Genomic DNA, 16805 nt, shown 5'->3' with positions numbered 1-16805 from the left:
TACGATATCGACATTTTACAAACACCTTGGCGGCATATTTGTATGTAAATTCTTTCATAAGAAGTGGATGAAATAATGTTACAAACATGCATCAATGTCGTATCCATAGAAATGTTATTTAATCCGATTTCTCATCAAATTGAATACAGACGACATGATGTCCAAATATGTTCGACCTTAACAGATTTTCCCGCCAAAATTATGTGACAAAAAATTTCACATGGTTTCATTTGTTAAATAACAAAATTATCAGAACGTACAAAATTCTTCTACAAAATTATCCTAATTTTGAGCTACTTTACATAAAAAATCTGAGATAGATACATTTTTTTCTGAAAGAATTTTTACGTTTTTATACTCTTTATGGACATTAAAGAATATATACCAACCTTTGTCCAGTCCATATTGGTTGACCTACAGTCATTACACCTGCGTGTAGCTGGCGCTGATATTACATTGTTACGGCCATATTCTTACACTTTAGGTCATCATCGACAAGATGTACTTTTAATAGCAATGAAGTAAAAAGAACCAATAGGTTGATGGTCGGCTTTTAGTATATGGATTATGGAACATAGCATTTGTAACAATTGTAGACAATCGTACAAATACCAACTTAAAATAAGCCTACTCATTTATACTAGGTACCAAAGATAAAAACACAATGTCCATTTCATCAAAATAAGTTTCGTATTTGAATATTGCAATTGATAACGTTTCCTTTAAAGGCGAATAAAATAGAACTGCAGAATTAGTGTCAAATAGTCATTATTAAATATTTAGTTTATTTAATGTTAAATACAAATGTTTGATAGGTTTAGCCATTCTCGAGTATTCAAAAGTATCCGTTTATTCTGTGGTTTTAGTAAATATAATCAGAATATGTTTTGTTCCGTAAATTCTGTAGATTCATTACTTAAGGGATGGGTTTATATGTGTGTAAATGGAGGAGAAATGGGAGGATTTTGGCATGTTTGCTGTGATTGTTTGCCTAGCAATATTGATCACAAGTACACAATTGATGGTGCATATCAAGGACCAAACTCTATAGTTTTATATTTGAGCACGATCACGTCTGTAAGGTCATGGGAAATTATGTAAATCGGCTTTTATATTTGATGTTGCATATCGGCTCACGCACTTTTTTTTTACCCAGTATTTCACAAAGTCCCTGTACTCTGATGACCCTATGACTTTTTGCTGGTATGTTGAGCACTTTAAACAATTAATTATAGTACTTACCTCCTACTTTAGGAACATGCATATGCCTTTATGTATGTCGACCATGTCAACAACCCAGTGTAGTTTTACATGGTTGGAAAAGTCTATTTCCTTTCGCTATTTTGCCAATCATAATTCATAAATTGTCCAACTTTTTTGACAAAAAAGAGTTTTGCAACTATTCCGCCAGCAAGGAAACACAAATTTATGTGTATCCAGTGCGTCCTTTACGTTTAAATAGTTCAGTTTATTGTCAAGTTGTGCCTCTATACGCCATATTTACGGAATTGATGATACGAGGTGATACTAGACTCGCCGAGTCTCATGGACGCCGTTCCTATGTCCATCAGACTCGTATTTCCCATTTTGGATGTCAATGGGAAATACACACTTAACGATTTGCGCCGGTTAGAAACTTGAAAAAAAATCTTTAAAATTTCATCAATGTATATAAAAGTGGTACCAACCGTATTGTGCTTGCTAATTTAAGACTCGGTTGAAACAAAATTGAGGATCGAAAGCATTTTAGTGTCCAAAAAGGCAAAATTATCGTCAAAGTTCTGCTGAAATCGGCACCCTTGCGAAGGGTTCAGAATTCGAATCGGGAACGAAAATATCCGATCTTTGCGATCAAAAACACAAAATTACAACTTTAAACATACTATTGGCAAAAGACATTATTACCAAACAATACAGAATAGAAAATTTGACATCATTTTCTCAAAATATTGAAAAAATTTGCTCACTAGACATCGAAAAAGTACGCAATCCAATTCCCGTTCAAACGCGTAGGAAACTGAAAGTGCGATAATCGTGACTAGGTGATACGGAATTTTTGAACCCAAATTTCTTGAAATATACATTACCTTTTTAACTTCTCGCCACGAAATTGGATTCATAAGAAGGTCAAATACAAGCCTTCCATTATGGCTGGTATCATCATCTCGATTGGTGTCTTGTGTTAGTATTATTCCATATTTTGCTGGTAGAAGTTCAATGAAACCCTCCATAATTCACGACTACTGTCACTTGTGTTATAAACTCGATGTGTTTACTATATTGTCGCTCGGGTCCGCGACTAATCGCAGGGACCGGTCTATCATTAGCTATTCTATACACTTTTCAATAGCCTTATTGTGATGTGTGGGAGTTTTAAAAGCCGAGCCATGAACAAAATATAATGCGAGCACCCGGGGGGGCATCAACTTTAGAGGTGACGGTATGTGCCTGTCAATATATGCCCCCTTTTGAAGCCGACTATACCCGATGACCGGGCACCTTCAGTTTTCAAAATATTATACCCAATGACCCCTTTTTCATTTTGTTTGTACATAATGACCTTTTTTTATAAAAAAACCCCAACGTTTTGTACTGATATGCGCCTACTTCGCGACGCTGGTTGTAGGCACATATAGGCCTACCCATCAATTCGAAAGTTGAGTGCCCCGGGACGAGCGCATACTGCGGGCCAATGAACAATGAGATAGTGGCTTTTCTGATATAGCTTTGAGGAACTGTTGAAGTATAAATCAGCCAACGAGTAGGTGTGTCCAAATTGCACATCTTGAATTGAGACCAAGACATGCTGTTATTTCCATTGTTATACCGTTCCGCTTGGTTTATTACCTACCATTGCCTACGAGATGCAGTTCTAAGGTGACAGAGGGACAGGTCTGCAATTCGATTCCACAACCATTTATACCTTTCATCTGTTTTATTGTATTATCGTGCGAATTGCTCCGTGGTACCTTACGGGTACCTGAATTTTATTTGAATGAAGGTGACTCTGTCATGCTCGACGTCATATTGCATAATTTCTATACATATGCAATAAACCAACCAGAACAGTATAACAATTGGAATAATAGGCAGTTCTAAGATAGGTTAAGAAGAATATAACGTCACAATTCTGTATTATTATTCAAGGTTGTAACGTGTGTGTCTATGCTGTCATGTAGGCCTACCTGGCAACAGACACGCCCCGGTACAAACAGATGAAATTTGTAGAAAAGCGTGCTTATGACAAAAAACATTAAAAAATGATACTTTGAGGTATTGTTTTTTTAATTTTTGTATGGCAGATCATACATACACATGTGCTGAGGTCAAAAAGGTAAAAATTTTGTTTTTGACCCCTGACTCACCTGTCATTCCAAACAACCCCTTAAGTATCAGAACAAATTAAAATGAATACACAAGACGATCGAAGAAGAACGTGAAAAACCAAACAGCATCGACAAAATGAAATAAATTAACCTTCGTCTAAAACGCTCAAACCACCAAATAGCTCCATGTAATTTGCACGCCCGTCATTTGCGCTCAGTTTAGCGAATATGATTTTGGCTCTACGACCTCACCCTGAAGATGTTTGTACGTTGTTTGGTATCAATGTCAAGAGGAGACGCATATCTATCCATTGGTACCACATTCATAGACAAACCCAGAAGGGGATTGCATCTACCCCCAACTCTTTGTTAGATGTTTTACAAAAATGATCTAGTTATAGACGAGAGTTAAAATAAAACAAAACAAAATAAAACCAATACCGGGAAAAAACAAGATGATATGATCAGTATTATCTTGAATTACATTTTCATCATGTCGCAGATGAAACAAAATTAATGTCAATTTCTTCCCTTTACCCATTACCTTCTAAAAGCATTGCTAATAATAGCTACGGGATTATCCAATCTTGACGTTAAATAAACTCCTTGATGTCAGTACAATTAATGTACAATTAAATGTTCACAGATATATATCAAATCACCGCAGTTCAGTGACCAGCTGTTCATTGAATACTTGTGTAATTATTTTAAACATAATTACTTCTTTGTCACGTTGTTACTTAATTGCCATGTTTTTCCTCCCATCTTCAACATATTATTTAAAGAATTACCCAACACGACCTTTCCCTAGAGTATACACATTTGATTTTTATATGTCCTTGGCATTCAAAGACTTCTTGAAACGGGCTATTCTATTTGAAACCGACACTCCCCTGTGCAGTGGCGTAGCCAGCACTTTTTCAGAGGGGGGCAAGACAAATTTTAAGGGGCTCAAACATTGACGAAAATGGTCAAAAATGGGCAAAAAAGTTTTTAAAAAAGTCTAAAAATCTTAAATATCGGGACGGCTCCCATTTGCTACGCCACTGCCTTCATGCATGTATGGAAGATATGACCTTAATTTTCCACACAGGGCGTGTGAATTTCAAATGGGTGACTAGGTGACTCCATTGGAAGTCTGCATCCCTGTGATTTTACTATGGTTTTCCATACGGGTGTAAGGATTTGAACTAGAATAGCCCATTACAGTTTTTATTGAACTGAAATACAACCACCAATGAATCAATTCGATTGATTGTAAAGACAACGCGACCACAACCCATCCAGACCTTAAGCTGAATTTATATTCAATCGCTGCGCGACCAGCTACTGAATTTTAACCAATCAGTTTCCAAAGCAGCACAAATTTTTCTACCTCATTGGTGAAAAGGCGTTCGGTCGTCGCTTAGCGACTGACGCAAAATACAGCTTAACACAGATAGAGAGAGTAGGTTGCTTTCTGTTTACCAACAAATTTTAAAGACGGATTTCCTCAAGCTTATGTGACTTTGACTTGACCTCGGATCTCAGACCTTGGATTCAGAAAACTAAACTAGAGCAATTGATTTTTCTTAAGAATGGTTATGATAAAAGACAATTATCGCAAATAGAATTGATAAATATGATGCTGTAGCAGAAATTGCAATAGGAAGTTTTAGTTATTGCTTCTATACAAATGTGCTACAGTGACATGCACGTGTTGTTTGTTTGTTTGTTTGTAAATTTTCAGAAAATAAAACACAATCCTTTCCATTGTTGCTTGGGCAAACCCATAATACCATAATGGATATAAATTATACGAATATACTTGTCGATACTTCAGTACCATTTAGCCGGGAATTCTGACGCGCTTGCCACGCCTTTACAAATAAATTCCTATAAAATTTTAGGTTCAAATTGGCAGGAAGAATATAGAAAGTGACCAATTGTAGGTCATGAATTCATCGTTCGTAAATCATTGAGCGCATTTTCACTACTCAGCTTGCACCAAGCAAGACGCAATATTCATGATATTAGCCAAAATTCAGTATTCGTGTTATTTTAATATCATGCATATTGAGTTTTGCATGATGAAAGTTGCGTGGTGAAAATGCCCTCAAATATTCAAAACGATGAATTCATGACCTACAGGTTGTCGTCTTCATCCGTAAATTTGAACACAAAAAATGTATTGCGCGAAAAGGGGTCTACTTTTACAGGCATAGGAAGCATGTCAGAAAGATCAATCCGCAGTGTAATGAGGCCCGCATATTTGATATAAAGTATCGAACTGAACTATATATCTTCCAGAGTCTATGACTAAACGTATCGCTTTTTCATTTGCGTTAGGTTGAGTTGGTTCACCCATCTTGTAAGAGGTGACAAATCAACATTGATTTTGACACGATTCTGTCTGCAGAGAGAGCCAATTACAGCCACTATATGCCGCCATAATCCAACAGCCTCATCCCGATTATAAAAGCAGTCTTGACTCATTTTAAAGATTGGGCTAGATAAGCTTAGATATAATGTTAAATATATCAAGTATAGATGTTCTACGGGCATGAGATTATTTTATCCAGAATAAACGTCGGAAATCCATTTGTATAGGTTTCATGGTGTATATGATAACAACGATAAGGCAGAATTCATAAGTTACCTTCTTTTCTTTCTTTCTTTCTTTCTTTCTTTCTTTCTTTCTTTCTTTCTTTCTTTCTTTCTTTCTTATCTTTCTTTCGTTCTTCCTTTCGTTCTTCCTTTCTTTCTCTTAAGTTTATGAAGTAGTTACCTTTTCTTTCTTTCTTTCTTTCTTTCTTTCTTTCTTTCTTTCTTTCTTTCTTTCTTTCTTTTTTCCTATCTTTCTTTTTCTTTCTCTTTCTTTTCTATTTCTCTCTCTCTGTTTAATTAAAAACTAATAATTCATAATAATGAATCAGTGCATGACGGTTAATTGAAATAATGCATAATTAGAAATAGATAATGCACCGCAAGAGTGTAAAACCTCAGTGAATAACACTGCATATCTTTACACGGACACAAACAAGAAGTGAGACAATTTGAAGTCAAATCCGTTTATATTGCTTGACTAATTTATTCAATATTTATCTTTACAGTATAAGATGGCCTCAACGAATTCTGTTAATTATACGAGTCATAACATAACACTGTACCGCGGCAGATTTGACAAATAGAGTTGTTAAATTATGATTTTGTTTATGAATATTTGATGTAATATCCAGACCATTCGCTAGACACTGTTTTCATAGAACGAGGTCACATGTTTGTCCAGAATCAAACAAAATATGAAATAGCAAATTTGCCTTTTGGCAGTATTTAAAAAAAAACCATATATTTTTATAAGCATATATTCCGAAATTCAATTAATTAATACGTTGTTGTATTCCAGACATATTTCAAATAAATAATTAATATTTGAATCTGTATAGAGTTGTAATGTCCTTCTGCTGCGAGGAAATGAGCGTAAAGTCGCAAGTTGGTAGTTTCAAAACGCCCTGGCTGCTGCGTTGGTGTTCTTTGTTTCACACGCACCTGTTATAGCCAGAAGTATGTCTGTATGTCCTTTGTGAATGGGGGCACAATGGGCCCTTCGCGAAGGACATACTACTGGCTTGTTCAGGTCATCGTCTATGTTCAGGTGCGCGGCAAACAAAGAACACCAACCCAGAGAGTCAGGATGTCTCGAAACTACCAACTTGTGACTTTGGTCTATTGCCATTAATTGGTCTAATATCATTTCGTCTAATTCCTGTTTAGTCTATATTCAATTGGTCTATTACCAGAAAGGCTAATTGCCACCTAGTCTAATAATCATATAGCATAATGTCCATTTAGTCTAACATTGTTTGGTCTAATAACCGGTGTGTCTACTAACCATATAGTCTAATAACCATTTGGTCTAATATTTCTTTAATAACTATTTGGTCTGATAACCGTTTCGTCTAATAACCGTTAGGTCTAATACTCATATGGTCTAATAACCAGTTAGTCTAATACCATTTTGTCTATTTATTAATAAACTAAATGCTTGTAAGACTAAATGGTGTGTAGACCAAATGGCTATTAGACCAAATGGCTATTAGACCTATTGGTTATAGACAAAATGAGTATTACACTAAATGGTTGTTAGACTAAATGGTTTTAGACCTATTGGTTATTTAAAGACCAAATGGTTATCGGACCAAATGGTTAAAGGACCAAATGGTTAAAGGACCAAATGATTATTGAACGTAGGGGATATAGACCTGGGTTTAGACGAAATGGATGTAGACGAAATGGATATTAGACAAAATGGTATTAGACCAAATGGCAAATCCCCGTGACTTTATACTCATTTTGTTGTAGCAGGTCACATTTACTCTTATCTTTTTGAGGATAGATATGATTTATTTGGTGTACTTAGTATATTCTTTTTCGTACTTTTTTAAACCGATTCTTTTGACAGAAATGTTAAACACATACACCATACAATAAGATTCGCTTAATGGCCTCATTGCCTTAGGGTAAATTTGCTGGTGGCATTTTTCGGAGGGGGGGGGGTGTAATTTTCGGATTTTGACAAAACTACAGCACCCAGGGTCTTGATTTGTGCAGGGTATGTTGGTTTAATGACGTTCGATATAATCGTGTAAAAATAAGAATTTTGAAAAATATTAAGGGCAAATGTTATAATATGGCTTTAACCGACAGGAAGTTAATTATTGTTTTTAATTACCACAACAGGTGAATCGGTACCTATCACAAAGACATCTCTACCCAACCCTCCAGTTACACCAAGTGACTGTCCTATGATGTATGACACGGAAATACACAAGCGTCACACGCTGTTCTGTGGCACCGAAATCTTACAGGGACGTCGAAGTGGAGGGAACAGAATCTTAGGAGTCGTTGTGGGGACAGGTATGAGTAGGGGCGGATTGAATACACAACCGTCGGATGTCCGGTGGCCTCTGATGGGTTTGACATATGTAGTATTGGAATGATTTAAATTCATATTTAGCTATTCTATTAGAAATCCATACACCCACTGTGGAAGACATGACCTTAATCCCTCCACACAGGGGTGTAGATTACAAATGGAGTCACCCATTCAGATAAACCCATTTGATACTCTGTGTGTGGAAGATTAAGGTAATGTCTTCCATAAGGGGTATATGGATTTCAGTTGCAATAAGCCATTGTATGACTGATAAGTTAATGAAGACACAATCCTCTTCATCCTAGTTTTAATTCTAAGTAGAAGAGAGTGTCTTGTCAATAATGTTGAAAAACGATTTTTGTAAATGTTTAAAAATAGTTTAAAACAGTTTAACAACAAAATAAACAAAATTGCTACATAATGTAAACGTTTTTCTAATCTTTAAACACATCAACCTTGTTAAAACGATTTGAAAAATATTTTAAAAACATTTTTTTGGTGTTTGCTGAGTATGCACATTAAGAGAACACCTGTTATCCGTTGAATGTATCGGTCATTGGGCTATAATTCTATTTTAAATAATACCCAACCCAGGGAAGACATGAACTTAATCTTCGACACATTGAGTGTGAATTGTAAAGGGTTTTTGAAATCTACATCCCTATGTGGGAGATTAAGGTCATGGCTTCCACAGGGAGTGTTTGGGTTCCATTGCAGTTCCTGAACATAAATATAATAATTTAACCTCTTTCTAATCATAGTACAAGAACGCAAATGTAGCACATTTGGGCGTCTGTCAAAATAGAGTATACAGTATTTATTTTGTAAACAATGGATGCAATTAATGTAAGGCTACTTTTACAACACTTAAATATTAACATACTATTTCATTTCCAAACATTCGTCTTTTTTATTGTCAACATAAACAGGGTTTTCGACAGCCAAGGGAGCGCTAGTAAGATCGATCTTATTCCCCCAAACCAATTGACTTCAAGCTACACAGAGATGCCCTTAAATTCATCGGGGTATTGGCTTCCATTGGTAAGTATAATAAATGTTGGTATTTATACAGCGCCTTTCACATGTGAACATGTACCAAAGCGCTTTACATTTATTCCGCCGTCGTTAGAATATGTCAGCTGCCATACAATGTCCAAGGCATGCTCATACCTTTGGGCGGCGCTCAATGGACAGTATTCATAACAGCTCCCCATTTCACACCTGGGTGGAGAGGAGTAATCGAGATAAAGTGCCTTACTCAAGGGCACAACACGATGGCGTCGCCGGGGCTCGAACCCGCATCCTTCCGATTATGAGTCGTAGCCCGTTCCGCTCGGCCACCGTGCTCTATAATGTTATTGTTCTTCTCGCAAATCACATTGTCATCGTTCATAAGCCATTTTGTTGGGCAACCTGGTCGCCCAACTAATCTGCCGTATATGGTCATACGATCATAATCGGATTATATACGACAGTTTATGATAGGCAATATATAGCACCCTCTGTATTATATGTACCTATTTTCTATATAATACAAGACGATTTTCACAGCATCACAGAATACTTATGTGAAATTGACCTTTTTCAGCCAGACTAAACTATGACATATCTATTATACACACATGCGCCGGGAAAGGATTATAAAGTTCTTTCACGTGCACACAAGCAATTTCATGCTCTATTGGATTTGTGCATCTAACAGGAACTATATATAGCCTTCTGAAAATGTTTGCACAGAGAAGGTCGCGGTCCACATACATCAGTGAACATCAGTCTTTCTTTTGCGAGCTCTTCATTTTTTTATTTTAACACCTGTAATGAGTACGTGGGACCTCCAGTTACCCAAAAATACCATCCAAAACCTAAGAGCCCCAGTGATATTGCTTTCGTCTACCAATCCAATGGGAACCTGTCTGCATCAGGAACCAGTTTTAGGGTCTTTTGCAAAATCAAGGTGCATTGTGGCGATAATCTTCTTTGGGTGCATATTGTGATTAATTTCGTGAAGGCCATATCGAATTAGAGAATCGTAACCTTGGCAGCTCATCCCTGGTGTCAATGGTGTACGTAGCTAGCAGGTAGACAGGGTGGAGGAAGTCCAGGCGCCCTGAGGGTTCAGGAGCCCCGAGCAAAAGCGTAGGTTAGGGATATGGCTGTATAAAGGAGATGTTAAAAGAGCCTCACACTGATCCTTGTCCATGGACCCCTGAGGCTCTTGCTACGCCCCTGCCTGGTGTAGTGGTACAAAGATTCGTTTTGGAATACACCGGTCCCGGTTCGATTCCCAATTCTGACCCGATTTTGTAAATTGACTCATTTGGGGTTTATTTTTAAGTAAAGAAAGCCGAAGTCAGTTTTTAATGTAAGTGCCTAATCATAAACTGCCGTATTATGACCAGATTATGATCACTTGTAAACTGACAATATACGGCTGTTTAGTTTGGCCACCAGGTTGTGTTTGGAATACTTACATGCATTTGTCAATATTTAGGTGACTTAATACATCAACTTGTTTATTTTAATCATTTGATCAGCATACCTTAATATTAACCAGTATTTCTGTACCATGTCTAAAGAACAATGTAATTATGCTTTTTTACAGCATTCTGTGGTTTTGTATATGTCATCACAATAAAGGTCCTCCATCACGTAAGTATTTTACAATATCAAATTCATCACAAAAATCCTTTTGACATGTAAAAATATTTACCTTGCCAGTAATGCACATGTTCAACAGCTGGAAGATGTATGTGGTGATCTAAATTAAAAATTTGCCTTTGTTTGAATATTTATCCGACCTCATTAGGCCGAGACGATTGATATCATCCTGAAGGCTCTGGACATATTCACCATCGCCGTCCCGCCCGCGCTACCAGCAGCCATGACCATCGGTATGGTTACAGCTCAAAGGAGACTCAAGGCATTAGGCATTTTCTGCATAAGTCCACAAAGAATAAACATCAGTGGTAGTCTAGATGTGCTTTGCTTTGATAAGGTAAGCTATACATTTTGTTCTTACGTCCTAAAATGACTTAATTGCGGTCCATTTCACATATTATCTCAAAAATTACTCAGAGCCTTTTATCTTTTTAGTTTTGATTTCTCTTTTTGTTTTCGTTTTTGGATCTCGTTGTTATTTTGAAGTGTTAGCCTGGAAGGAAGATTCAATGAAAGCCCGTTTTGCTTTTATTTAATTTTATTTACATATTGGTGTTTGTAAACTTAGCGGTTAGCCCGATGTGATTAAAACATAGTGTGTAATTCTTACCCAATTCTTAGAGCAAATATTCTGGTCACCTATGGGACAGTCATTGTGTAACGACACAAACCGGTCACATTCTGATTGGTATAGATAATGGGCATACCAGGATATGACCAAGGTCCAGCGATACACATTGAAAGCTTGAAGTTGAGCAAATTATGACTCCGAGAATTAGTTATGAATTCCTACACGATACAGTTCCATTTCTTGTATTTAAATATGTCTACAGACGGGAACGCTAACAGAGGATCATTTAGAGCTGCTTGCAGTATCACCAGTCAGCAAAGAAAAGTAAGGACATATATTTTATTCAAAATATAAGAAATAGAAGCAAAAACAACAGTAACAACAACACAACCACCGCACAAACAACAATCACAGTGAAGCATATCAGTATGCACTTTTCAAGATTGTACATACAATTAATTATTGTAGAAATTGAAGCAGAAGTACACGTCTAGTGATCTTTGATTAAACTTTTAAAATGTTCACTCGACCATTCTTTGTGATCAAACAATGATGGCGCTATCACAGTATTGGTTGAATGACACTAAAATGGCAAAATTTCGAAATCAATGTCTTGGATTTTTTACAGTTTTTGTCAGAAGACATTGAACAGTGGTATATTAATATGACTAAGATCAGATAATTGTTTGCCCATAGAAACTGCTCCTCAGATATTTAAAAGATGCATTTTGTTATTACACGGCTATAGATGATGATATCCCTTTGATGCTCCCCTTGTTTTTAATAAATATTGGCAGACAAAATAGACTGTTGAGTATAATTTGTTACTATAACTTATTAGCCTTTTTAATATCGGCGAACAGTCTTTAAATTACTTGAAACTTTATTTTAGGTACTATAATTGTCGTCCTATCACAAAAGAAGGGTAATTTTTGTTTTATAATTGAACTCAATTCAAGATTTCGAATAGTGTTTATCATATGTTACTTTATTTCATGCCTGTCAAGGAACGACAGAGGTCGACACTGATACTGCAATAAACAAGAGGACACCACTTATTACCTACTCAACTTTTAATATAGTTACCTATCCTTACTTTGTGTTCCAGTTTTGAGATGGTAGAAGATCCTTCACACCTACCTCCTAGCCCGTTTGTGTGGGCGATGGCTACTTGCCATTCTCTCACATTAATTGATGGTGAACTTAGAGGCGACCCACTGGACATCCAAATGTTTGAAGCTCTGAAATGGGTAAGTACAGTACAAGCATTTTGAATACAAAAAAGACATAATAATGTATATTTTGTGATTTAATGTGCACGCGTGGCTTGCATTTGAGATAGTTATATCGGAATAATTTCGCTTTAATAAGCAGAGGCGGTAATTTCGTCCATAATAATTGAATGTTTTTAATAATATGTTGCTTTGGATCCAAATGGGGGGGGGGGGGTGTTTGGGCGGTGCCGCCACTGGTAACAAGGCTATGCTACTTTAGGGCAGCTTCGTCAACTTTATCTATGCGTGGAGTGACTCCGAGTGAGTATCAGACTTCTCGTCCAAGGAATCTACTTAAATGATATACCGTAAAAACTCGATAGTTAGCATATGTGCTTACTATCTAGCGCTTTTGAAGATGAAGTGCCCCATCCACATAAGTGTAAAGGGGTTTGAGCAAATCATCGATACACAATACGAACAAGTAAACCTGCACATTTGTGTCTTAGTTCAGTTGGTAAAGCGCCGGACTTTGTTACAATTTCATGGTTTCAAAAGCGCTCGATAGTAAGCACATATGCTAACTATCGAGTTTTTACGGGATTTAACCAAATTATGACAAATGAATTGTAAATATTATATCGGTCTACCACCTTTACATGTAATCAATTAATAGTATTCAATATACACCTACTTCATGTAGATCAGTGGTCATATACCTCTAAGCCACATCTACATCGGTAACACAAGATAGTCATTACCCCGGGTCAAAATAACATATTTATTTTGTTCTGTTTTACAGAGATTAGATGAGCCAGAAGAAAATGATCCAAATCACAAATTTGACCGATACATGCCAACCGTGGTTTATCCAAACAGTGAAAATAACAACGTTGTTCACAACCCAGCTGACGGACCGGTAAATATATATTTAATTTATCTTGCATAGGGTGCTCAACAAAAGTTAGTTTTACAGCGGACGTAGTTGTATCGCATGGTTTTCTATACACATGTAAAATTGGCTTAATTAATATATTTCTAAAATTATTCACAGTGCAATTCTTGCTCAAAGTATAGCTGTCCTGCAGCTATGCATAACCAGACTCTGTAAGAGTCTGATACACATATAAAGAAAGACATAGATAAAAAGACGTTCGCGTCTGACGTCAGGGCAAATGCGCGCCGTGATTGGTTGCCGACCTGCGCAGTATTGCATTTTCCGTTTAGTTGTCAGAATTTCAGACGAGACGAGTCTTTCATTATAGCCGAACTCAAACAAAGCTTATATCAAGTGCCTCGAGAATCACCAACCTTCTCAAAGAGAGTTATCCTAATTTTTTACTTTTTACATTTGTTCTCATAATGTTTTGTAAATTTTAAAATCGTACACAGATATCACAGGAAATTGGTATTATACGACAATTTACATTTTCTTCACTCCTTAAACGCATGAGTGTTATTACCCAGACGAAGGGATCTCCCAACATGGATGTGTATGTCAAAGGGGCACCAGAAACAATCATAAGCCTCTGCGATCCAGCAACTGGTAAGAATCAGCTCATCATAAAAAGATATTTTTCTAAATTATTCTGGCCATATGTTCAGATGGCCAGATATTTAATCCGCTCTCCCCGTGACTCATCTGTTAAAGGCGGGGCAGATGACCCATGGTAAAAGGACTCGTTACAGTCGGTTCTGATCAGGGTAATAAGCCCGATTGTTGGTTACACTTGCCTAGGCCTGTCCTGTTAAAATGCCCCGACCAGCTATCTACGACGACTTCATTCACCAGGTCACTTGTGTCTGGTCGAAGTTTCGTCAGCGTTATCTCATTTCAGCTGTTAATGCGTAGATATGCTTGACATAAAAAAAAACAAAACCACAATGCCCCACAAAAGTTGTTGTGACATTTTATAGAAAACATAACTGTGCCCGCTCGCACATCGTCCTAATATTTCACACGCCAAAATTACGCTTCCTTTGTATCAAGCCTACACTCTTTCTAGCCTTCTAATCACAGATAAACAGAATTTTTCACCAGGTTCGCCGTCGCAAATAATAAAGGAGACAAGTGGAAAAAGTGATCCCGCCTGGGAATCGAGCCCAGGACCTCAGGTTTACGAGACCTGCGCCTTAACCACTGGGCCACGGGAGCTTCATGATTAGGCTGGTTGAAATTCGAACCCATAAGCGGTCACTTAAACTTATCTCCTCCCCACAAATAGCCCATAGTAGCTAGGGCCGTAAAAGCAAGAAATAAATTGCCATCTTCCCTGTGAGGAAACATTACATGGAAAAACAGTGGCATGATCGACGGGAATTATATAAATAAACAGAATTTTTCACCGTACCCTTGTCCCTTCAATTGCTATTGGATAGTGTTGTCTAACATTGTGGCTCAAAAAGTAAAAGATTAAATTTCAAATTTAGTATCACAAGTCGCTTCATGGAATATTAGCCAACAAATTATTGTTCCATCCACCATCTTAATATATTTAATGACCACGTATTCATTGATAAGCGTTCGTGTTACAGAGAGTGAGTTGTTAGAATAGAAACAAATAAAATAATGTTACAATTATATCAAGCAATATCAAAATGTCTTTGTTTATAGTGCCAAACAACTTTCAGCAAGTCCTCAGGGAACACACACAGCAAGGATTAAGGGTGCTTGCCGTTGCATGGAGACCACTTGAAGCAGAAATTTCATACGACAGAGCACAAAATATAGACAGGTAAATATTCAGTATGAAAGGACAATTACTAGTTTCCAATTAGTTATGAAAAAAAAAAACCAGTTCATGTGGAATATTAAGTTAAACACTTTAATTGACAATGATTCATTATGAAGATACAATACATAAACGATGTGGTTCTAAATATAATCAATAAATCAAAATCTAGATGATTACTACCAAATGTTTTATATATAAACAAAAGTACATTAACACATAAGAATAATATTTACAGTACATAATGAAATTGGTTAACATATAATTTCAATTAGTTAATATATAATTACGTCATGACATCATGATCATTTGATGCCTGGTAAACAGAATCAATGTTTGTGGTGTTCTTAAATATAATACAATAAACAGAGATAATTATATTAATTTGGTAAAACCTGACCGTACATCTTATAATATTTTTTATTTATATGCAGATCATTCGTTGAGTCCAATTTGCAATTGCTCGGTCTTATCATCATGCAAAATACTTTAAAACCAGAGACTACAGCTGTCATTCATGGTTTAAAGGAGGCCGATCTACGAACTGTTATGGTTACAGGTAATAAAATTAGCTTGCCTATCTCTAGGCCTAACTGTTGATTTGTGTTATTGTTAGAGGTCGTGACATTGATGACTGACATTGACCATAGCGTCTTTGCATTGACATTTCTTTTGATTATGGTTTTTTCATGTGTTTGACCTTTAGGCATTCATCGTTCTTATGTCGAGATTATTTACTTTCAGGTATTATTTAAGATCATTTAGATTCTGCTGAAAATACATGAAGATAAATAATTCCGATTTCCTCCAGTTAGCATAGTTTTTGTGAAAATAATCAGAAATCATCGACCAGCAACCATCGAGTATTCCCCAGTTCATCGAAACATTTTCCTTTTATTTGACCTTTTAGGTAAATCCCATAAGCCATTAAATCCCATAAGTGACGTCAAATGACGAGTTCTCAGGTGTACTCGCAAAGGCTTATGGGATTTACCGAAAAGGTCAATTATTAAATATACTCGTTTATAACTGCTCTTAATAGGTGATAACAAGTTAACTGCAATCCACGTAGCACGACTCTGCGGTATGATTGGGCAAACAGAACTGGTGATTGAAATCGAAGCGGAACCTCCAGGCATTGACAAACCAGCAACCATCGAGTATACCCCAGTGATTGAAGAACATACCGTCACACCTGGCGATGCTAGTCCATCGAAGGCAAACGCACATAATGGAGAGGTAGGTACCGGGATTTTATAAGAAACGAGTGGTCTTCAAGTCCTGCATGACATGCAGGAACGTGTCATGATGAATTATTGGAATTATTCCAGTTCAAATCCAAACATCAGTTATGGTAGACATGACCTTAATGTCTACACAAGGGGTGTA

General features: G+C 36.6%; 1 pseudogene; it reads left to right on the top strand.

The window, feature by feature from the left end:
- LOC140157155 (polyamine-transporting ATPase 13A3-like) overlaps positions 1-16805 on the top strand; it is a 141754-nt pseudogene that overhangs the window by 111247 nt on the left and 13702 nt on the right.

This window comes from Amphiura filiformis, chromosome 7, assembly GCF_039555335.1.
Source record: "Amphiura filiformis chromosome 7, Afil_fr2py, whole genome shotgun sequence".
Taxonomy (NCBI): Eukaryota; Metazoa; Echinodermata; class Ophiuroidea; order Amphilepidida; family Amphiuridae; genus Amphiura; species Amphiura filiformis.
This window is presented reverse-complemented; position numbering and strand designations above follow the sequence as displayed.